Below are 23995 nucleotides of genomic sequence, written 5' to 3' on the forward strand. Positions count from 1 at the left end.
TGGTGTATAGTTGGACATTCTCACCATTTCTCATCAGCTTTTTGCAAATTATGATCTGACATTTACAGCTGGTTTTGATAATTTATGGTTGGATATTCGCACCTTTTTTTACCCATTTTTCAGGAATTATGGGTGGACATTCACACCTTCTTGCAGCTGAACACCTCCTCTCCAGCTTATGATCATGTGCGGTTTGATATTCGAAAATTTTCTTTCATGTTTTAAAGCAATTATTGATGGACATTCAGACCTTCTTGCAGCTGAACCCCTCTGCTCCCGCTTTTGATGGTGTATAGTCGGGCATTCGAGCCTTTTCTTCCCAGTTTTTACAAATTATGGTTGGACATTCAGAACTTCTTGCAGCCGAACACCTCCGCTCCCTCTTTTGATCATACATTGTCGGGCATTCGCACCTTGTCTTACCCGCTTTTTACAAACTTTAGTCTCACATTCACACCTTCTTGCAGCTGAACCACCTCCGCTCCCTGTTTTGATCATGTATGGTCTGGCAATACGACCTTTTCTTACCCGTTTGTGAGTAATTATGACTGGACATTCACACCTACTTGCAGCCGAACACCACCTCTCTCGTTTTTGATGATGTATGGGCCGACATTCTTACCTTTTCTAACACATTTTTCAGCAAATATGGTCGGAGATTCACACCTACTCACAGCCGAACAACTCCACTCCCGCATTTGATGGTTTATAGTCGGGCATTCTCACCCTTTCGCATCAGCTTTTTGCAAATTATGATCTGACATTCACACCGACTTGCAGTCGAACAGCTCTGCTCCCGCTTTTGATTATGTTTGGTTGGATATTCGAACCTTTTCTTAACTGCTTTTTACAAACTTTGGTCGGACGTTCACAACTTCTTGTAGCCGAACAAATCCACTCCTGCTTTTGATGATGTATGGTATGGCATTCGCACCTTTTTTTTACCCATTTTTCAGGAATTATGGGTGGACATTCACACCTTCTTGCAGCTGAACACCTCCTCTCCCGCTTATGATCATGTGCGGTTTGATATTCGAAAATTTTCTTTCATGTTTTAAAGCAATTAGTGATGGACATTCAGACCTTCTTGCAGCTGAACCCCTCTGCTCCCGCTTTTCATGGTGTATAGTCGGGCATTCGAGCCTTTTCTTCCCGGATTTTACAAATTATGGTTGGACATTCAGACCTTCTTGCAGCCGAACACCTCCACTCCCTCTTTTGATCATACATTGTCGGGCATTCGCAGCTAGTCTTACCCGCTTTTTACAAACTTTAGTCTCACATTCACACCTTCTTGCAGCTGAACAACCTCCGCTCCCTGTTTTGATCATGTATGGTCTGGCAATACGACCTTTTCTTACCCGTTTGTGAGTAATTATGACTGGACATTCACACCTTCTTGCAGCCGAACACCACCTCTCCCGCTTTTGATGATGTATGGTCCGGCCCTCTTACCTTTTCTAACACATTTTTCAGCAATTATGGTCGGACATTCACACCTACTCACAGCCGAAAACTTCCGCTCCCGCATTTGATGGTGTATAGTCGGGCATTCTCACCCTTTCGCATCAGCTTTTTGCAAATTATGATCTGACATTCACACCGACTTGCAGTCGAACAGCTCTGCTCCCGCTTTTGATTATGTTTGGTTGGATATTCGAAACTTTTCTTAACTGCTTTTTACAAACTTTGGTCGGACACCTTCTTGCAGCCGAACTACTCCGCTCCCGCTATTGATTGTGTACAGTCGGGTATTTTAACCTTTTCTTACCCGCTTTTTGCCAACTATGGTCGGACATTCAAACCGTCTTACACCGGAACACCTCCGCTCCCACTTTTGATTATGTTTGGTTGGATATTTGAAACTTTTCTTAACTGCTTTTTACAAACTATGGTCGGATATTCAAACCTTCTTGTAGCCGAACACATCCACTCCTGCTTTTGATGATGTATGGTTGGGCAGTCGCACCTTGTCTTACCCGCTTTTTACAAACTTTAGTTGGATATTCACACCTTCTTGCAGCTGAACCACCTCCGCTCCCTTTTTTGATCATGTATGGTCTGGCAATACTACCTTTTCTTACCCGTTTGTGAGTAATTATGGCTGGACATTCACACCTACTTGCAGCCGAACACCACCTCTCCCGCTTTTGATGATGTATGGACCGGCATTCTTACCTTTTCTAACACATTTTTCAGCAATTATGGTTGGAGATTCACACCTACTCACAGCCGAACAACTCCGCTCCCACATTTGATGGTGTATAGTTGGGCATTCTCACCCTTTCTCAGAGGCTTTTTCCAAATTATGATCTGACATTCACACCTACTTGCAGTCATACAGCTGTGCTCCCACTTTTGATTATGTTTGGTTGGATATTCGAAACTTTTCTTAACTGCTTTTTACAAACTTTGGTCGGACGTTCACACCTTCTTGCAGCCGAACAACTCCGCTTCCGCTTTTGATGTTGTATATTCGGCCACACAAACCTTTTCTTACCCGCTTTTTACAAACCATGGTCGGACTTTCACACTTTGTTGCTGAACAAGTCCGCTCCCTCTTTTGATTGTGTACAGTCGGGTATTTTCACCTTTTCTTACCCGCTTTTTACCAACTATGGTCAGACATTCACACCGTCTTACACCGGAACACCTCCGCTCCCTCTTTTGATGGTGTATGTTCGGGCATTCGTAACTTTTCTTACCTGCCTTTTACAAACTATGCTCGGACATTCAAACCTTGTAGCCGAACACATCCACTCCTGCTTTTGATGATGTATGGTTGGGCATTCGCACCTTTTTTTACCCATTTTTCAGGAATTATGGGTGGAATTTCACATCTTCTTGCAGCTGAACACCTCCTCTCCCACTTATGACCATGTGCGGTTTGATTTTCGAAAATTTTCTTTCATGTTTTCTAGCAATTATTGATGGACATTCAGACCTTCTTGCAGCTGAACATCTCCGCTCCCGCTTTTGATCATACATTGTCGGGGATTCGCACCTTGTCTTACCCGCTTTTTACAAACTATGGTCGAACATTCACACCTTCTTGCAGCCAAACACCACCTCTCCCGCTTTTGATGATGTATGGTCCGGCATTCTTACCTTTTCTAACACATTTTTCAGTAATTATGGTCGGAGATTCACACCTACTCACAGCCGAACGCCTCCTTTCCCGCATTTGATGGTGTATAGTCGGGCATTCTCACCCTTTCTCATCAGCTTTTTGCAAAGCACAATTCAACAACAAGGATTTTCAATTTGCTTCACAGAGACATTAAAACATAAGAAATAATAAGCATGATTTATAATTTAAACAAAAGAAGGAAATAAGAACAATAGATAAAATCAGAAAAAATTATATATATGAAAGATAAAATCAACAGTTAAAACATGATTCCATTTTGAAACTCAAGCTTATTCAAATGCAGCTGAAAATAGATGTGTCTTCAACCTGGACTTAAATACACTGAGTGTGTCAGCTGATCTGAGGCTTTCTGTGAGTTTGTTCCAGACATTTGGAGCATAGAAGCTGAAAGCAGCTTCTCCATGTCTGGTTTTGACTCTGGGAACTGATAAAAAACCGGATCCAGATGACCTGAGGGGTCTGGAAGGTTCATAGTGGGTCAGGAGGTCACTGATGTATTTTGGTCTTTGGCCTTTCAGAGCTTTATAGACCAGCATCAGAACTTTAAAGTCTATCCTCTGATGGACAGGCAGCCAGTGTAAAGACTTCAGAGCTGGACTGATGTGCTCCACTTTTTTGGTCTTAGTGAGGACTCGAGCAGCTCAGTTCTGGATGAGCTGCAGTTGTCTAACTGACTTTTTAGGCAGACCTATAAAGATGCTGTTACAATAATCAAGCCTACTAAAGATGAATGCATGGACTAGTTTTTCCAGGTCCTGCTGAGACATCAGATCTTTTAGCCTTGATATATTCTTAAGGTGATAGTAGGCTGACTTTGTTATTGCCTTAATGTGTTTGTCCAAATTTAGGTCTGAGTCCATCACTACACCCAGATTTTTGGTCTGGTTGGTAGTTTTTAGATTTATAGATTGAAGCTCTGTGGTGACTTTCAATCGTTTATCTTTGGCTCCAAAGACAATTACCTCAGTTTTGTTTTTGTTTAGCTGGAGGAAGTTGTGGCACCTCCAGTCATTAATCTCCTCGATGGATTTTCCAAGGTTCTGTACAGGCCCTCTGTCTCCTGGTGACATTGTTATATACATCTGTGTGTCATCTGCATAGCTATGGTAGTTTATTTGGTTGTTTTTTATAATCTGTGCCAGTGGGAGCAAGTAGATGTTAAACAGAAGAGGTCCCAGGATGGAACCTTGGGGAACTCCACATGTGATTCTTGTCTGCTCAGATGTAAAGTTACCTATTGACACAAAGTACTTCCTGTTCTCTAAGTATGTTTTAAACCAGTTTAGTACAGTTCCGGAAAGACCAGCCCAGTTCTCCAGTCGTTTGAGTAATATATTGTGGTCAACTGTATCAAAGGCAGCACTGAGATCCAGTAAAAATAAGACTGACATTTTTCCACTGTCTGTATTCAGACATATGTCATTAAACACTTTGGTCAGAGCAGTCTCAGTGCTGTGGTGCTGTCTAAAGCCTGACTGGAAGGTATCATAGCAGTTATTTTGTGTTAAAAAGTAATTAAGCTGTTGAAAAACCGCTTTTTCAATGATCTTACTTAAAAATTGGAGATTTGAGATGGGCCTGTAGTTGTTCATTTGCGTCTTGTCAAGATTGTCCTTTTTCAGCAGAGGTTTAATTACAGCTGTTTTTAGTGGCTCTGGAAACACACCTGACGTTAAGGACAAGTTCACAATCAGTAACAGGTCTGACTCCAAAGTCTTTGAGACCCCTTTGAAAAAACCTGTTGGTAGGATGTCTAAACAGCAAGAGGAGGACTTCAGTTGACGTAAGATGTCCTCCAGGTCTTTACTGTTAATGGGTTGAAATAGTGTCATGGTGTTTAAACCGGTTTTCGGTGGACACAGTGCATATGCTGAACCTGCTGCTGATGTACCAACTGCTTGTCTAATATTTTGGACTTTGTCTATGAAGAATTTGGCAAAGTAATTGCAGGCCATGGTGGAATGGAGTTCAGTTGCCACTGACACAGGAGGGTTTGTTAGCCTGTCAACTGTAGCAAATAAGGCCCGAGCATTATGACTGTTTTTGGTGATGATGTCAGAGTAGTAGGATTTCCTTGCATTCCTCAGTTGTAAATTATAAGAGTGAAGTTTCTCTTTATAGATGTCATAATGAACCTGGAGATTTGTTTTTCTCCATCTGCGCTCAGCTTTCCGACACTCTCTTTTCCCATTTTTCACCAGTGTGGAATTTCGCCATGGAGACTTCTTCCTTCCAGAGATAACCTTCACCTTAATGGGAGCAATAGGATCCATAACATTTAACATTTTAGTATTAAAGGTACTGACGACCTCACTGACTGAACCCCCGGAAAGGGCAGGTGTTAAAGAGAAGACCTGGTTAAAGATCTTACTACTTTTTTCAGTTACACACCGTTTTGAGATCACTGCTGTTGAGACAGTTGTGTGCACTGAAATCGTACTCTCAAAGAAAAAAAAGAAAACACAGGAATGGTCAGACAGGCCCACATCAGACACAGTAATCTTTGAAATGCTTAGACCCTTAGAGATCACTAAGTCTAGAGTGTGCCCCCTATTGTGCGTGGGCTCTGTTATATGCTGAGTCAGACCAAAGTTGTCCAGAGTGTTACTCAGGTCTTTAGTCCCTCTGTCCTGAGGGTTGTCCATATGGATGTTAAAATCACCAACAATAATTATACAGTCAAAATCAACACAGATCATAGACAGCAGTTCACTGAGGTCTTCAGAAAAATCTGCACAGTATTTAGGGGGCCTGTAAATATTCAGAAACAGGACTCTGGGTGAGGCCTTCAGCTGTATAGCCATATATTCAAAGGACTGAAAACTTCCAGGAGATAACTGCTTACATTGAAATGATTCATTGAATAAGACTGCGACCCCTCCTCCTCTCCTGCTCACTCTGGCCTCGCTGTTAAAACTGTAACCAGGAGGTGTTGACTCAGTAAGAACAGCAGCACTGTTATTTTGTTCCAACCAAGTTTCAGTTAAAAACATAAAATCCAGGGTGTGCTCAGTGATAAAATAATTAATTAAGAATGTTTTCCCAGATAAAGACCTAACATTTAATAAAGTCAACTTAAGTGTTTAAGAGGTATTATTTGCCCCCTCGTGTTTGGGAGCAGTGTGTGGCACACAAGGTATGTTTACTTTATTTAAAGATCTTTTTGAGTGCAACTCTCTGTGTTTTGACTGGGTCACATTTCTCCTTCTGTCACCTAAAAGTACAGAAATTTTAAAATCTTCTAACGAACAGGGCCCAGCTTGTCCTGGGAAAAGTCACGACTGTCAGAATCCACACAGCCTGGACCCCAAGGGGGTGGGGCTGGGCTCCGTCGCTTCGGCTGCTCTAGTAGGGGCGGGGCTCGGCGGGGAACCTTTGGCCGCTTTGGTTGGGGGTTTATGGGGGATAAAAAGGGATTGGGCTGGGGGGTAGATCTAAGCCCAACATTGACCCGTTCCACCATCTCCTCAGTGAATTTCAGGTGAGGGGAGGAGGAGGGAGAAAGGGAGGGTGAGGAGCACAAAGGTGCGAATGCCCAACCATACATCATCAAAAGCAGGAGTGGATGTGTTCGGCTACAAGAAAGTTTGAATGTCTGACCATAGTTTGTAAAAGGCGGGTAAGAAAAGGTTCGAATGCCCGAACATACACAATCAAAAGAGGGAGCGGAGTTGTTCAGCTACAAGAAGGTGTGAATGTCCGACCATGGTTTGTAAAAAGCGGGTAAAAAAAGGTTCTTATGCCCGAATATACACCATAAAAAGCTGGAGCGGAGGTGTTCAGCTGCAAGAAGGTCTGAATGTCCATCAATAATTGCTAGAAAACATGAAAGAGAATTTTCGAGTATCAAACCACACATGATCATAAGCGGGGGAGGAGGTGTTTAGCTGCAAGAAGGTGTGAATGTCCACCCATAATTACTGAAAAATGGATAAGAAAAGGTAAGAATGCCGGTCCATACATCATCAAAAGCGGGAGAGGTGGTGTTCAGCTCCAAGTAGGTATGAATGTCCAGCCATAATTACTCACAAATCGGTAAGAAAAGTTAGTATTGCTAGACCATACATGATCAAAACAGGGAGCGGAGGTGGTTCAGCTGCAAGAAGGTGTGAATGTCCGACTAAAGTTTGTAAAAAGCGGGTAAGACAAGGTGCGAATGCCCGACAATGTATGATAAAAAGAGGGAGCGGAGATTTTCGGCTGCAAGAAGGTCTGAATGTCCAACCATAATTTGTAAAAACCGGGGTAGAAAAGGCTCGAAAGCCAGACTATACACTATCAAAAGCGGCAGCGGAGGTGTTCGGCTGTAAGAAAGTCTGAATGTCCACCCATAATTACTGAAGAATGGGTAAGAAAAGTTGCGAATGCCCAACCATACATCAAAAGCAGGAGTGGATGTGTTCGACTGCAAGTAGGTGTGAATGTCAGATCATAATTTGTAAAAAGCGGGTAAGAAAAGGTAAGAATGCCCAACCATAAGTTATCAAAAGCTGCATCAGAGATGTTCGGCTGGTATTTATCAATGTCTAGATAGATTTCAACAAAAAACAACGTTGTACTTTGCAGTAAAAGAAAAAGCAAATCTAAAGTTTCAGGATTCCGAGTATAAGCTTGCTTTCATGAGTTCTGCACGATTTCGGATTTTACTATAAAATGATTTCCTTCACCCAAACTGTGTTAAAACTTCATATTTATCAATGTCTATATCGACTTCAACAAAGAACAACATTGGATTTTGCAGTAGAAGAAAGAGCAACACTGAAGGATCAGGACTCCGAGAATAAGCTTCTTTTCATACGTTCTGCGTGATTTGGGATTTTATGTTTAAAATGAATTCCTTCACTCAAACTATGTTAAAACTGCTTTGTCCTTCATATTTATCAATGTCTAGATCAACTTCAACAAAGAACAACATTGTATTTTGCAGGAGAAGAAAGAGCAACACTGAAGGATCAGGAATCCAAGAATAAGCATATTTTCATACGTTCTGCATGATTTGGGATTTTATGTAAAAATTGAATTCCTTCACTCAAACCAAGTTAAAACTGCTTTGTCCTTCATATTTATCAATGTCTAGATTTCAACAAAGAACAACATTGTATTTTGCAGTAGAAGTAAGAGCAACACTGAAGGATCAGGAATCTGAGAATAAGCTTACTTTCATGAGTTCTGCACGATTTCGGATTTTCCTATAAAATTAATGTTGTTCTTTGTTGAAGTCGATCTAGACATTGATAAATATGAAGGTAAAAGCAGTTTTAACTTGGTTTGAGTGAAGGAATTTATTTAATAGCAAAATCCCAAATCATTCGGAACTCCTCAAAAGGAACGTATGGCTTAATCACAAGTGTGGTTCTTTCTCATTCAGGGTAATATGAGGAAGTTTATGCTTCAAACATTTTTAGACATGGATAACTATGAAGGACAAACCAGTTTTATCATAATTTGAGTGAAGGAATTCATTGTTGGATATTCGAACCTTTTCTTAACTGCTTTTTACAAACTTTGGTCGGACGTTCACAACTTCTTGTAGCCGAACACATCCACTCCTGCTTTTGATGATGTATGGTATGGCATTCGCACCTTTTTTTTTACACATTTTTCAGGAATTATGGGTTGACATTCACACTTTCTTGCAGCTGAACACCTCCTCTCCCACTTATGATCATGTGCGGTTTGATTTTCGAAAATTTTCTTTCATGTTTTCTAGCAATTATTGATGGACATTTAGACCTTCTTGTAGCTGAACACCTCCGCTCCTACTTTTGACCATACATTGTCAGGCATTTGCACCTTGTCTTACCCGCTTTTTACAAACGTTAGTCGAACATTCACACCTTTTTGCAGCTGAACACCACCTCTCCCGCTTTTGATGATGTATGGTCCGGCATTTTTACCTTTTCTAACACATATTTTCAGCAATTACGGATGGACATTCACACCTACTCAGAGCCGAACACCTCCGCTCCCGCATTTGATGGTGTATAGTCGGGCATTCTCACGCTTTCTCATCAGCTTTTTGCAAATTATGATCAGACATTCACACCTGCTTTTGATAATGTATGGTTGGGCATTCGCACCTTTTTTTACCCATTTTTCAGGAATTATGGGTGGACATTCACACCTTCTTGCAGCTGAACACCTCCTCTCCCGCTTATGATCATGTGCGGTTTGATATTCGAAAATTTTCTTTCATGTTTTCTAGCAATTATTGATGGACATTCAGACCGTCTTACAGCGGAGCTCCTCCGCTTCCTCTTTTGATGTTGTATGTTCGGGCATTCGAACCTTTTCTTACCCGCCTTTTACAAACTATAGTCGGACATTTAAACCTTGTAGCCGAACACATCCACTCCTGCTTTTGATGATGTATGGTTGGGCATTCGAACCTTTTCTTACCCATTTTTCAGTAATTATGGGTGGACATTCAGGCCTTCTTACAGCCAAACACCTCCTCTGCCGCTTTTGATGGTGTATAGTCTGGCTTTCGAGCCTTTTCTTCCCCGGTTTTGACAAATTACGGTTGGACATTCAGACCTTCTTGCAGCCTAAAACCTCCGCTCCCTCTTTTGATCATACATTGTCGGTCATTCGCACCTTGTCTTACCCGCTTTTTACAAACTTTAGTCGGACATTCACACCTTCTTGCAGCTGAACCACCTCCGCTCCCTGTTTTGATCATGTATGGTCTGGCAATACTACCTTTTCTTACCCGTTTGTGAGTAATTATGGCTGGACATTCACTTCTTCTTGCAGCCGAACACCACTTCTCCCGCTTTTGATGATGTATGGTCCGGCATTCTTCACTTTTCTTACCCATTTTTCAGTAATTATGGTCGGACATTCACACTTACTCACAGCCGAAAACTTCCGCTCCCGCATTTGATGGTGTATAGTCGGGCATTCTCACCCTTTCTATTCAGCTTTTTGCAAATTATGATCTGACATTCACACCTACTTGCAGTCGGACAGCGCTGCTCCCGCTTTTGATTATGTTTGGTTTGATATTCGAACCTTTTCTTAACTGCTTTTTACAAACTTTGGTCGGACACCTTCTTGCAGCCGAACAACTCCGGTCCCGCTATTGATTGTGTACAGTCGGGTATTTTAACCTTTTCTCACCCGCTTTTTGCCAACTATGATCGGACATTCACACCGTCTTACACCGGAACACCTCCGCTCCCACTTTTGATTATGTTTGGTTGGATATTCGCACCTTTTCTTGGATCAATGTAAAGTTGTAAAGATGTAAAGTTACCTATTGACACAAAGTACTTCCTGTTCTCTACGTATGTTTTAAACCAGTTTAGTACAGTTCCGGAAAGACCAGCCCAGTTCTCCAGTCGTTTGAGTAATATATTGTGGTCAACTGAATCAAAGGCAGCACTGAGATCCAGTAAAACTAAGACTGACATTTTTCCACTGTCTGTATTCAGACATATGTCATTGAACACTTTGGTCAGAGCAGTCTCAGTGCTGTGGTGCTGTCTAAAGCCTGACTGGAAGGTATCATAGCAGTTATTTTGTGTTCAAAAGTAATTAAGCTGTTGAAAAAGCGCTTTTTCAATGATCTTACTTAAAAATTGGAGATTTGAGATGGGCCTGTAGTTGTTCATTTGCGTCTTGTCAAGATTGTCCTTTTTCAGCAGAGGTTTAATTACAGCTGTTTTTAGTGGCTCTGGAAACACACCTGACGTTAAGGACAAGTTCACAATCAGTAACAGGTCTGACTCCAAAGTCTTTGAGACCCCTTTGAAAACACCTGTTGGTAGGATGTCTAAACAGCAAGAGGAAGACTTCAGGTGACGTAAGATGTCCTCCAGGTCTTTATTGTTAATGGGTTGAAATAGTGTCATGGTGTTTAAACCGGTTTTTGGTGGACACAGTGCATATGCTGAACCTGCTGCTGATGTACCAACTGCTTGTCTAATATTTTGGACTTTGTCTATGAAGAATTTGGCAAAGTCATTGCAGGCCATGGTGGAATGGAGTTCAGTTGCCACTGACACAGGAGGGTTTGTTAGCCTGTCAACTGTAGCAAATAAGGCCCGAGCATTATGACTGTTTTTGGTGATGATGTCAGAGAAGTAGGATTTCCTTGCATTCCTCAGTTGTAAATTATAAGAGTGAAGTTTCTCTATATAGATATCATAATGAACCTGGAGATTTGTTTTTCTCCATCTGCGCTCAGCTTTCCGACACTCTCTTTTCCCATTTTTCACCAGTGTGGAATTTCGCCATGGAGACTTCTTCCTTCCAGAGATAACCTTCACCTTAATGGGAGCAATAGTATCCATAACATTTAACATTTTAGTATTAAAGCTACTGACGACCTCACTGACTGAACCCCCGGAAAGGGCAGGTGTTAAAGAGAAGACCTGGTTAAAGATCTTACTACTTTTTTCAGTTACACACCGTTTTGAGATCACTGCTGTTGAGACATTTGTGTGCACTGAAATCGTACTCTCAAAAAAAAAAAAAAAGAAAACACAGGAATGGTCAGACAGGCCCACATCAGACACAGTAATCTTTGAAATGCTTAGACCCTTAGAGATCACTAAGTCTAGAGTGTGCCCCCTATTGTGCGTGGGCTCTGTTATATGCTGAGTCAGACCAAAGTCTTCCAGAGTGTTACTCAGGTCTTTAGTCCCTCTGTCCTGAGGGTTGTCCATATGGATGTTAAAATCACCAACAATAATTATACAGTCAAAATCAACACAGATCATAGACAGCAGTTCACTGAGGTCTTCAGAAAAATCTGCACAGCATTTAGGGCGCCTGTAAATATTCAGAAACAGGACTCTGGGTGAGGCCTTCAGCTGTATAGCCATATATTCAAAGGACTGAAAACTTCCAGGAGATAACTGCTTACATTGAAATGATTCATTGAATAAGACTGCAACCCCTCCTCCTCTCCTGCTCACTCTGGCCTCGCTGTTAAAACTGTAACCAGGAGGTGTTGACTCAATAAGAACAGCAGCACTGTTATTTTGTTCCAACCAAGTTTCAGTTAAAAACATAAAATCCAGGGTGTGCTCAGTGATAAAATCATTAATTAAGAATGTTTTCCCAGCTAAAGACCTAACATTTAATAAAGCCAACTTAAGTGTTTTAGAGGTATTATTTGCCTCCTCGTGTTTGGGAGCAGTCTGTGGCAAACAAGGTATGTTTACTTTATTTAAAGATCTTTTTGAGTGCAACTCTCTGTGTTTTGACTGGGTCACGTTTCTCCTTCTGTCACCTAAAAGTACAGAAATTTTAAAATCTTCTACTGAACAGGGCCCCAGCTTGTCCTGGGAAAAGTCACGACTGTCAGAATCCACACAGCCTGGACCCCAAGGGGGTGGGGCTGGGCTCCGTCGCTTCGGCTGCTCTAGTAGGGGCGGGGCTCGATGGGGAACCTTTGGCCGCTTTGGTTGGGGGTTTATGGGGGATAAAAAGGGATTGGGCTGGGGGGTAGATCTAAGCCCAACATTGACCCGTTCCATCATCTCCTCAGTGAATTTCAGGTGAGGGGAGGAGGAGGGAGAAAGGGAGGGTGAGGAGCACAAAGGTGCGAATGCTCAACCATACGTCATCAAAAGCAGGAGTGGATGTGTTCGGCTACAAGAAGGTTTGGATGTCTGATCATAGTTTGTAAAAGGCCGGTAAGAAAAGGTTCGAATGCCCGAACATACACCATCAAAAGAGGGAGCGGAGGTTTTCCGCTGTAAGACGGTGTGAATGTCCGACCATAGTTGGTAAAAAGCAGGTAAGAAAAGGTTAAAATTCTCGACTATACACAATCAAAAGAGGGAGCGGAGTTGTTCAGCTACAAGAAGGTGTGAAAGTTCAACCATGGTTTGTAAAAAGCGGGTAAGAAAAGGTTCGTATGCTCGAATATACACCATCAAAAGCTTGAGCGGAGGTGTTCAGCTGCAAGAAGGTCTGAATGTCCATCAATAATTGCTAGAAAACATGAAAGAGAATTTTCGAGTATCAAACCACACATGATCATAAGCGGGAGAGGAGGTGTTTAGCTGCAAGAAGGTATGAATATCCACCCATAATTACTGAAAAATGGATAAGAAAAGAAGCGAATGCCCAACCATACATCATCAAAAGCAGGAGTGGATGTGTTCGGCTACAAGAAGGTTTGAATGTCTGACCATAGTTTGTAAAAAGCGGGTAAGAAAAGGTTCGAATGCCCGAACATACACCATCAAAAGAGGGAGCGGAGGTGTTCCGCTGTAAGAAGGTGTGAATGTCATACCATAATTGGTAAAAAGCGGGTAAGAAAAGGTTAAAATTCCCGACTATATACAATCAAAGGAGGGAGCGGAGTTGTTCAGCTACAAGAAGGTGTGAAAGTCCGACCATGGTTTGTAAAAAGCGGGTAAGAAAAGGTTCGTATGCCCGAATATACACCATCAACAGCTGGAGCAGAGGTGTTCAGCTGCAAGAAGGTCTGAATGTCCATCAATAATTGCTAGAAAACATGAAAGAGAATTTTCGAATATCAAAACACACATGATTATAAGCGGGAGAGGAGGTGTTCAGCTGCAAGAAGGTGTGAATGTCCACCCATAATTACTGAAAAATTGGTAAGAAAAGGTGCGAATGCCAAACCATACATCATCAAAAGAGGGAGCGGAGGTGTTCCGCTGTAAGACGGTGTGAAAGTCCGACCATGGTTTGTAAAAAGCGGGTAAGAATAGGTTCGTATGCCCGAATATACACCATCAAAAGCGGAAGCGGAGGTGTTCGGCTGCAAGAAGGTTTGAACGTCCGACCAAAGTTTGTGAAAAGCAGTTAAGAAAAGGTTCGAATATCCAACCAAACATAATCAAAAGCGTGAGCAGAGCTGTTCGACTGCAAGTAGGTGTTAATGTCAGATCATAATATGCAAAAAGCTGATGAGAAAGGGTGAGAATGCCCGACTATACACCATCAAATGCGGGAGCGGAGTTGTTCGGCTGTGAATAGGTGTGAATGTCCGACCATAATTGCTGAAAAATGTGTTAGAAAAGGTAAGAATGCTGGACCATACATCATCAAAAGTGGGAGAGGTGGTGCAGTAGAAGTTGAAATTGATCTAGACATTGACAAATATGAAGGACAAAGCAGTTTCCACTTGGTTTGAGTGAAGCAATGAATTTTATAGCAAAATCCGAAATCATGCATAACTCCTCAAAAGGAACGTATTGCTCAACCAAAGGGATGCTTCTTTCTCATTCAGGGTATATAAGGAACTTTCTCCTTGATACATTTTAGACATTGATAAATATGAAGGATAAAGCAATTTTAACTTGGTTTGAGCAAAGCAATTCATTTTATAGGAAAATCCGAAATCGTGCAGAACGTATGAAAATAAGCTTATTCTCGGATTCCTGATCCTTCAGTGTTGCTCTTTCTTCTACTGCGAAGTACAATGTTGTTCTTTGTTGAAGTCGATCTAGACATTGATAAATATGAAGTTAAAAGCAGTTTTAACATAGTTTGAGTGAAGGAATTAATTTTATAGTAAAATCCGAAATCGTGCAGAACTCATGAAAATAAGCTTATTCTCGGATTCCTAAAACTTTTGATTTGCTCTTTCTTTTACTGCGAAGTACAACGTTGTTTTTTTGTTTAAATCTATCTAGACATTGATAAATATGAAGGTAAAAGCCATTTTAACATAGTTTCAGTGAAGGAATGCATTTTATAGATAAAATCCGAAATCGTGCAGAACTCATGAAAGCAAGCTTATACTTGGATTCCTGAAATTTTAGATTTGCTCTTTTACTGCAAAGTACAACGTTGTTTTTTTTGTTTAAATCTTTCTAGACATGGTAAATATGAAGGACAAAACATTTTTAACATAGTTTGAGTGAAGGAATGCATTTTATAAGCAAAATCCCAAATCATGCAGAACTCATGAAAAGCTTTTTCTCGGATTTCTGAACTTTTGCTCTTTCTTTTACTGCAAAATACAACGTTGTTTTTTTGTTTAAATCTATCTAGACATTGATAAATATGAAGGTAAAAGCCATTTTAACATAGTTTCAGTGAAGGAATTCATTTTATAGATAAAATCCGAAATCGTGCAGAACTCATGAAAGCAAGCTTATACTCGGATTCCTGAAATTTTAGATTTGCTCTTTTACTGCAAAGTACAACGTTGTTTTTTTGTTTCAATCTTTCTAGACATGGTAAATATGAAGGACAAAACAGTTTTAACATAGTTTGAGTGAAGGAATGCATTTTATAAGCAAAATCCCAAATCATGCAGAACTCATGAAAAGCTTTTTCTCGGATTTCTGAACCTTTGCTCTTTCTTTTACTGCAAAATACAACGTTGTTTTTTGTTGAAATCTATCTAGACATTGATAAATACCAGCTGAACATCTCTGCTGCCGCTTTTGATCTTTATGGTTGGGCATTCTTACCTTTTCTTACCCGCTTTTTACAAATTATGATCTGACATTCACACTTACTTGCAGTCGACCACCTTCTCTCCCGCTTGATATTGGAAATTTTTCTTTCATATTCCTCCGCTCCCTCTTTTGATCATACATTGTCGGGCATTCGCACCTTGTCTTACCCACTTTTTACAAACTTTAGTCGAACAATCACACCTTCTTGAAGCCGAACACATCCTCTCCTGCTTTTGATGATATATGGTTGGGCATTCGCACCTTTTTTTACCCATTTTTGAGGAATTATGGGTGGACATTCAGACCTTCTTGCAGCCGAAAACCTCCTGAAAACATCATACATTGTCGGGCATTCGCACTTTGTCTTACCCGCTTTTTACAAACTTTAGTCGGACATTCACACGTTCTTACAGCGGAACACTTCCGCTCCCTCTTTTGATGGTGTATGTTCGGGCATTCGAACCTTTCCTTACCCGCTTTTTACAAACTATAGTCGGACATTCAACCCTTTCCTGTAGCCGAACACATCCACTCCTGCTTTTGATGATGTATGGTTGGGCATTCTCACCTTTTCTTACCCATTTTTCAGTAATTATGGGTGGACATTCAGACCTTCTTATAACCGAAAACACCTCCGCTGCCGCTTTTGATGGTGTATAGTCTGGTTTTCGAGCCTTTTCTTTCCCGGTTTTTACAAATAATGGTTGGACATTCAGACCTTCTTGCAGCCGAACACATCCTCTCCTGCTTTTGATGATATAAGGTTGGGCATTCGCACCTTTTTTTTACCCATTTTTGAGGAATTATGGGTGGACATTCAGACCTTCTTGCAGCCAAAAACCTCCGCTCCCTCTTTTGATCATACATTGTCAGGCATTCGCACCTTGTCTTACCCGCTTTTTAAACACTTTAGTCGGACATTCACACCTTCTTGCAGCTGAACAACCTCCGCTCCCTGTTTTGATCATGTATGGTCTGGCAATACTACCTTTTCTTACCCGTTTGTGAGTAATTATGGCTGGACATTCACAGCTTCTTGCAGCCGAACACCTCTCCTGCTTTTGATGATGAATGGTCCGGCATTCTTACCTTTTCTAACACATTTTTCAGCAATTATGGTCGGACATTCACACCTACTCATAGCCGAACACCTCCGCTCCCGCATTTGATGGTGTATATTCGGGCATTCTCACCCTTTCTCATCAGCTTTTTGCAAATTATGATCTGACATTCCCACCTACTTGCAATCGAACAGTTCTGCTCCCGCTTTTGATTATGTTTGGTTGGATATTCTAACCTTTTCTTAACTGCTTTTTACAAACTTTGGTCGGACGTTCACACCTTCTTACACCGGAACCTTACCCGCCTTTTACGAACTATGCTCGGACATTCAAACCTTCTTGTAGCCGAACACTTCCACTCCTGCTTTTGATGATGTATGGTTGGGCATTCGCACCTTTTTTTTACCCATTTTTCAGGAATTATGGGTGGACATTCACACCTTCTTGCAGCTTAACACCTCCTCTCCCATTTATGATCATGTGCGGTTTGATTTTCGAAAATTTTCTTTCATGTTTTCTAGTAATTATTGATGGACATTCAGACCTTGCAGCTGAACACCTCCGCTCCCGCTTTCATCATACATTGTCGGGCATTCGCACCTTCTCTTCCCCGCTTTTTACAAACTTTAGTCAGACTTTCACAACTTCTTGTAGCCGAACAACTCCACTCCCGCTATTGATTTTGTACAGTCGGGTATTTTAACCTTTTCATACCCGCTTTTTAGCAACTATGGTCGGACATTCACACCTTCGTACAGCAGAACACCTCCGCTCCCTCTTTTGATGGTGTATGTTCGGGCATTCAAACTTTTTCTTACCCGCTTTTTACAGACTATGCTCGGACATTCAAACCTTCTTGCAGCTGAAAACCTCCGCTCCCTCTTTTGATCATACATTGTCGTGCATTCGCACCTTGTCTTACCCGCTTTTTACCAACTATGGGTGGACATTCACATCTTCTTACAGCGGAACAACTCTGCTCCCGCATTTGATTATGTTTGGTCTGATATTCGAAACTTTTCTTAACTGCTTTTTACAAACTTTGGTCGTACGTTCACACCTTCTTGACGCCGAACATCTCCGCTTCCGCTTTTGATGGTGTATATTCGGGTATACAAATCTTTTCTTACCCACTTTTTACAAACCATGGTCGGACTTTCACACTGTTGCTGAACAACTCCACTCCCTCTTTTGATTGTGTACAGTGGGGTATTTTAACCTTTTCTTACCCGCTTTTAACCAACTATGGTCGGACATTCACGCCTTCTTAGAGCGGAACACCTCTGCTCCCTCTTTTGATGGTGTATGTTCGGGCATTCGAACCTTTTCTTACACGCCTTTTACAAACTATGGTCGGACATTCAAACCTTCTTGTAGCCCATCACATCCACTCCTGCTTTTGATGATGTATAGTCGGGCTTTCGAGCCGTTTCTTCCCCGATTTTTACAGATTATGATTGGACATTCAGACCTTGCAGCCGAAAACCTCCGCTCCCTCTTTTGATCATACATTGTCAGGCCTTCGCACCTTGTCTTACCTGCTTTTTACAAACTTTAGTCAGACATTCACACCTTGCAGCTGAACCACCTCCGCTCCCTGTTTTGATCATGTATGGTCATGCAATACTCAGCACTTTCTGACTACTCTATCAACTGGTCTAAGACCACAGTTCTGCCCATTAACTGTAGGGTCCAGAATATACCTGTGATCACTTTACAGTCAGGAAATATTAGATATTTAGGCATAAACCTTTCCTCCAGGCTCTCAGAGCTAACAAAGCTAAATCATGTGCAATTATTAAAGAGAGTAGAGGACGATCTCTCTCGTTGGAAGTCCTTACCTATATCACTTATGGGGAGAGTTACAACCATTAAAATGATGATACTACCAAAAGTTAATTATTTGTTCTCAATGATCCCCATGAAACCATCTGCTACTTGGTTTAAGTCACTAGATTCATGCATCTCCAAATTTCTGTGGAAAAACAAACCACCACGTATTAGTTTAAAAACCCTACAGAAGACCAAGGACTGTGGTGGATTAGATTTACCTAATTTTCAGCACTATTCCTTAGCCAATAGGTTACAGTATATATCAAAATGGTTTAAACCTAGCCCAATAGATGAACATGGATAAATATAGAACAAGCATTGTGTGATAATCTGGAAATCTCTGACCTGCCACTTATTCGTCAAAACGTAAAAAATCACAAATGTTTCAAAAGCATTAACATCAGCACCTCTCTGACAGCCTGGTGGGAATTTCTTAAAATAACAAAGTCCTCACTTGTCCCGTGTAAGCTTACACCCATCTGGAACAATCCTGACATACTGCAAAACAAAAAAATGCTAAACTTTACTCTGTGGAAGATCAAAGGAATCAAACATCTGGAACATATAATCCAAAATGGAAATTTTATTTCATTTGATGAGCTCATATCACAACATCAGATAGGCAGCAATAAATTCCTAGAATATCAACAACTTAAGTCTATAATAACAAAGAAATATATCCTCCACCAACCAGACTTACAACTCCCGACTAGGGTAGCAGAATTTTTAAGCATACCCCAAAACTACTATCAAAAATATATAAATTATTGTCTAAGATAGATGACACAATGTCTCTTCCATCCTCAAAATGGGAGGCAGATTTATCCATCAGTTCTAGTCATAGCTTCTGGCCACAAATATGTTTGAACACCTTCAGAATGACTGGAAATCCTAATTTACAGCCCATACGATACAAAATCCTTCATAGAACACACTATACAGGACAAAGGATGTTCAGGATGGGTCTAACACACTCAAACATCTGCTCACATTGCACAGATAACACACCTGATGATTATGCACACGCTTTGTGGTTTTGTGCGCCTGTCCAGAAGTTCTGGCTTGAAGTCTGTGAGGACCTATCAACATGGCTAAAGTGTAGCATCCCTGAATGCCCCAGACTGTTCCTACTGGGTGACTTAAACAACATCAACATGGAAATTAACTCAGCACACATGGTTCTCACAGTGTTATGTATCGCAAAGAAAACTATTCTCATGAACTGGAAAGCGAAGAACAATCTGTGTATTAACCAGTTTAGAAATTTTCTTTTAGATTATATTAGCATGGAAACAATGTCTGCCTCCTCAAAACATCAATTGGCTGAATTTCATTCTCTCTGGTCCCCTCTGATTAGCTTTATCACATAGTGGTGGTGGTGGGTTGCTGTCCCGTCGCTCTGGGTGGTTGGGTGTGTGCTGGGGGGGGCTGTGTCGCTTCGGGCGTCTGGTGGTCTCTCGGGTCGTGGGGACCGGGTTGGTCATTGCTGGGGGGGACTGTGTGTCGGGCTTGGAGGGCAGTTTTGGGGGCTTGCGGGTGGGGCTGCTGTCTCTATGCCGGGTGGCCGGGCCGCTCTGTCGTGGGTGGTGGTGCTGGGCCTGGGCCCTGGTGGCTGGGCGCTGCCTTGCGCCTGGGGGGGGGGGCCCTGCATGTGCCTGGGGGGGGCTGGGTTGCCCTGGACGCGCCACAGTATGGGTGGGTTGGTGCAGGTCCTGGTGCTGGGCTTGTTGCTCTGGGACCTCCAAGGTGTCCGCAGATGGTTGTTTTTTTTTCAGGGTGTTGGGGCGTGCGGTGGGGGGCGGTACCTTTCCCCTGTTGGGGGGAGCCTGGGTGATGGTGGGTCTCAGGCCCGGGCTGCTGTGACTGGTGTGACCGGGTGGTTTGTTTGTTTGCTTTTTCTAGAGGTCCTCCGGGTTGGGTTGGGTTGAGTGGGGTGGGCCGGGATGGGTACCTTCTGGGTGTACAGTAGCTCCCGGAATATGGTCGCTGCAGGCCCCGAGCCTGGTGGACATCAGGCCCTCCTGCCCTGTGTTGGCTCCCAGATAGCGGGGATGCCTATTGCAGCCAGTCCCTGGCTGCCCTCTCTGGGGGAGAGTAGCTCCCCTGGTGTATATCCCCATACCCCTCTCCCTTCAGGCTCCTGTACACAGCACACACTCACACATGAAGGGTTTTGGGGGCGTGTGTGTTCGGTGGGGTGTAGTGGATGGGGCCACGTAGGTGGTCCCCTTTGGTTGCACTCTGCAGTTCCCCGCCCCTGTTTTAATTACACCTTAGACATTACTACTTATCAAACACACTCACACACACACATTAGGTCTTGGGGGGTGGTTACACTGAGTGGCATCTGGTGGGCGGGGCTCTATGGGTATGTAGGCTGCCCAGAGGGCCGCGCTCCCAGTTCTACAAGTTTGGCTGCCCCTCAAATTTAATTGCTCACTATTAGAAAATATTGAAGAGCCAGAAGGGTGAGGGGAGGGGTCTTCTTTGCACACCCCTGCTTCCTGGTTGCTGCTCGGGGCGGGAGGGGCCAGGAGGATTAATTAATTGTTCTGCTGGTTCGGGGTCTGTGGTGGCTAGGGGGCTGCTGGCCCCCTGGTGTGCCCGCTGCACTACACCCCAGCGGAGTCGAGGGAGGGAGAACTTGTGGATGTATGGGACGTGAAAGTGTGTATGGTAATGATTGGGCCTGGATCTGGGACTTGCTGTCGCCTGGCCTGCCTGTGCTTCTCCCGATGGGGGGGCAGCGTTGCCTCTCCCCGCTGCTCGCGACTTCACCCACCTGTGGGCATGTCTTGGCTCCCAGGGCACTTGGCCAGGGGCGCTGGGGCAGGCGCTGACCCACTGTGTGGCTGTCTGGGGCGCTTGGCCCTCCTGGTTATTGGGTGGGGCCTCTGCTGGGGGGTTTGGGGGAGCTCGGGTCCAGTGCACGGCCCATGTCTGGGCGGCTGGAACCTGGCGGGGTCGGTCGGCTGTTGCCCCTGGCTCCCGGAGGGTCTCTGCCCTATGCTTATGGGGGCTCTTTCCGGGGGCTCTTTCCGGGGGCTTCCTCTGCAGTCTTCTGGGTGGATGCGTGGTTGCCCCTGCGGTGGGCTTCGTGGGTTCTGTGCTCTGTGAGGGCTGCTGGTGGCCTGGGTCTTGTGGCCCTCTCTGCCTGCTTCTGATTGCTTGGGGGGGCTGTGGATTGTGGCCCTGTACGCTTATACACTCATAACTAAGCACGGTTATCATGTAGGTCCTTTGCCATAGGTGTTGCATGTTCTCACACACACATTCATTAGTCCAGTAGCATGGTCGCTAAGCAGTTGATGTATTATCATGTTGTCTCAGGTCATCTATATCCACAGCTGTGTTGTATGTGATTGCCGCTTCTTGTGCTTGTTTTTGTTTGTTTGTGTGTTTGTTTTTTCTCTGCTTGTCTGCTTTCAGGTGCTCCTGGTGGCGCTGAGGCTGGATTCCCCTCATGTCTTGTCTGTTTTGTTTTTTACAGGTGTAGCAGCTGGTTGTCTGGTTTTTGTTTTCTATTTTTGTTCTGTTTCCTCTTCTTTCCTCTTCTTCTTTCCTTGTCCCTCGGTCCGGTTCAGTTCTATTACTTGTCATATATTGTAAACAGAAATAAATAAATGGGCATCAAGGGGAGCTTTACATTTATAAAACTTCCCTTGGCAAAGCAAATCTGTTTGGCATCAAAGGTATTCAGACTACAATTCTGCTGCCATAATGCTGAACAGGAGAAGGGGAAAAAAAAAAAAAAGTAAAGAAGACAGTTCTGCCGAAAGCCAGGGACTAGACCTGTTCTAAGTTCTATACTTTTTCAAAGGGGCGTGTTTATCAACTATGGAATTAGAAGATTTACAAAAATGGTCAAATGCTAGATCTTCATCTGGGATTTTAATAGTGTCATGAGTATAACTAAAAAAAAACCTGCTCATGGAGATGTTTCAGGATCTGGATACCAAGCGTGGACCTAATGTTTTCATTTTTTCAATTCTGATACAGGCTATTGAGCAGTGATAACTAACACCAAGTTCAGATACTGCGGATTTTCTACCTTTTATTTGTTAAGATTGAGCCAATCAGGGACAACCTTGAAGGATCTCTTAAGTTTGGTTTTGTAGGATCAGTAATTACCTGAGAAAGGTTTATATTGGTACACACCTTTTTTAAATGATCAGAGGCAGAGTTCAACTTGTTTAAATTAAAATTGCCACACAGAGATTGGGTTTAGGCCACATGCACACAGAATGACATCAACAAATATAAGAAATATTAAACATTTACACATAGATTTTTGAATACATGTAGAGGAATGATACTTTGAAATGTGCTCATTGCGGAGTTATGATCAGTTGAGTAATGAAGGTTGAACTATTCTGGGAAAGAGGTTCTATTCCCAGCATCATGATGGACACTCCTGATATAGAAGGTTTCGCTAACGCATTGGAATTGTTTTACTATTTTCATATGCATGTGCAATGAAGAATTGCTTGCTGCTGATAATTGACTAGAACTGATGGATAAATCTGCCTCCCATTTTGAGGATGGAAGAGACATTGTGTCATCTATCTTAGACAATAATTTATATATTTTTGATCGTAGTTTTGGGGTGCAGATGCTTAGAAATTCTGCTACCCTAGTCGGGAGTTTTAAGTCTGGTTGGTGGAGGATATATTTCTTTGTTATTATAGACTTAAGTTGTTGATATTCTAGGAATTTATTGCTGCCTATCTGATGTTGTGATATGAGCTCATCAAATTAAATAAAATTTCCATTTTGGATTATATGTTCCAGATGTTTGATTCCTTTGATCTTCCACAGAGTAAAGTTTAGCATTTTTTTGTTTTGCAGTATGTCAGGATTGTTCCAGATGGGTGTAAGTTACACGGGACAAGTGAGGACTTTGTTATTTTAAGAAATTCCCACCAGGCTGTCAGAGAGGTGCTGATGTTAATGCTTTTGAAACATTTGTGATTTTTTACGTTTTGACGAATAAGTGGCAGGTCAGAGATTTCCAGATTATCACACAATGCTTGTTCTATATTTATCCATGGTTCATCTATTGGGCTAGGTTTAAACCATTTTGATATATACTGTAACCTATTGGCTAAGGAATAGTGCTGAAAATTAGGTAAATCTAATCCACCACAGTCCTTGGTCTTCTGTAGGGTTTTTAAACTAATACGTGGTGGTTTGTTTTTCCACAGAAATTTGGAGATGCATGAATCTAGTGACTTAAACCAAGTAGCAGATGGTTTCATGGGGATCATTGAGAACAAATAATTAACCTTTGGTAGTATCATCATTTTAATGGTTGTAACTCTCCCCATAAGTGATATAGGTAAGGACTTCCAACGAGAGAGATCGTCCTCTACTCTCTTTAATAATTGCACATGATTTAGCTTTGTTAGCTCTGAGAGCCTGGAGGAAAGGTTTATGCCTAAATATCTAATATTTCCTGACTGTAAAGTGATCACAGGTATATTCCGGACCCTACAGTTAATGGGCAGAACTGTGGTCTTAGAAATTAACTCAGCACACATGGTTCTCACAGT

Source organism: Leuresthes tenuis, unplaced genomic scaffold (assembly GCF_036924035.1).
Source record: "Leuresthes tenuis unplaced genomic scaffold, fLeuTen1.0.hap1 SCAF_24, whole genome shotgun sequence".
NCBI classification, from domain to species: domain Eukaryota; kingdom Metazoa; phylum Chordata; class Actinopteri; order Atheriniformes; family Atherinopsidae; genus Leuresthes; species Leuresthes tenuis.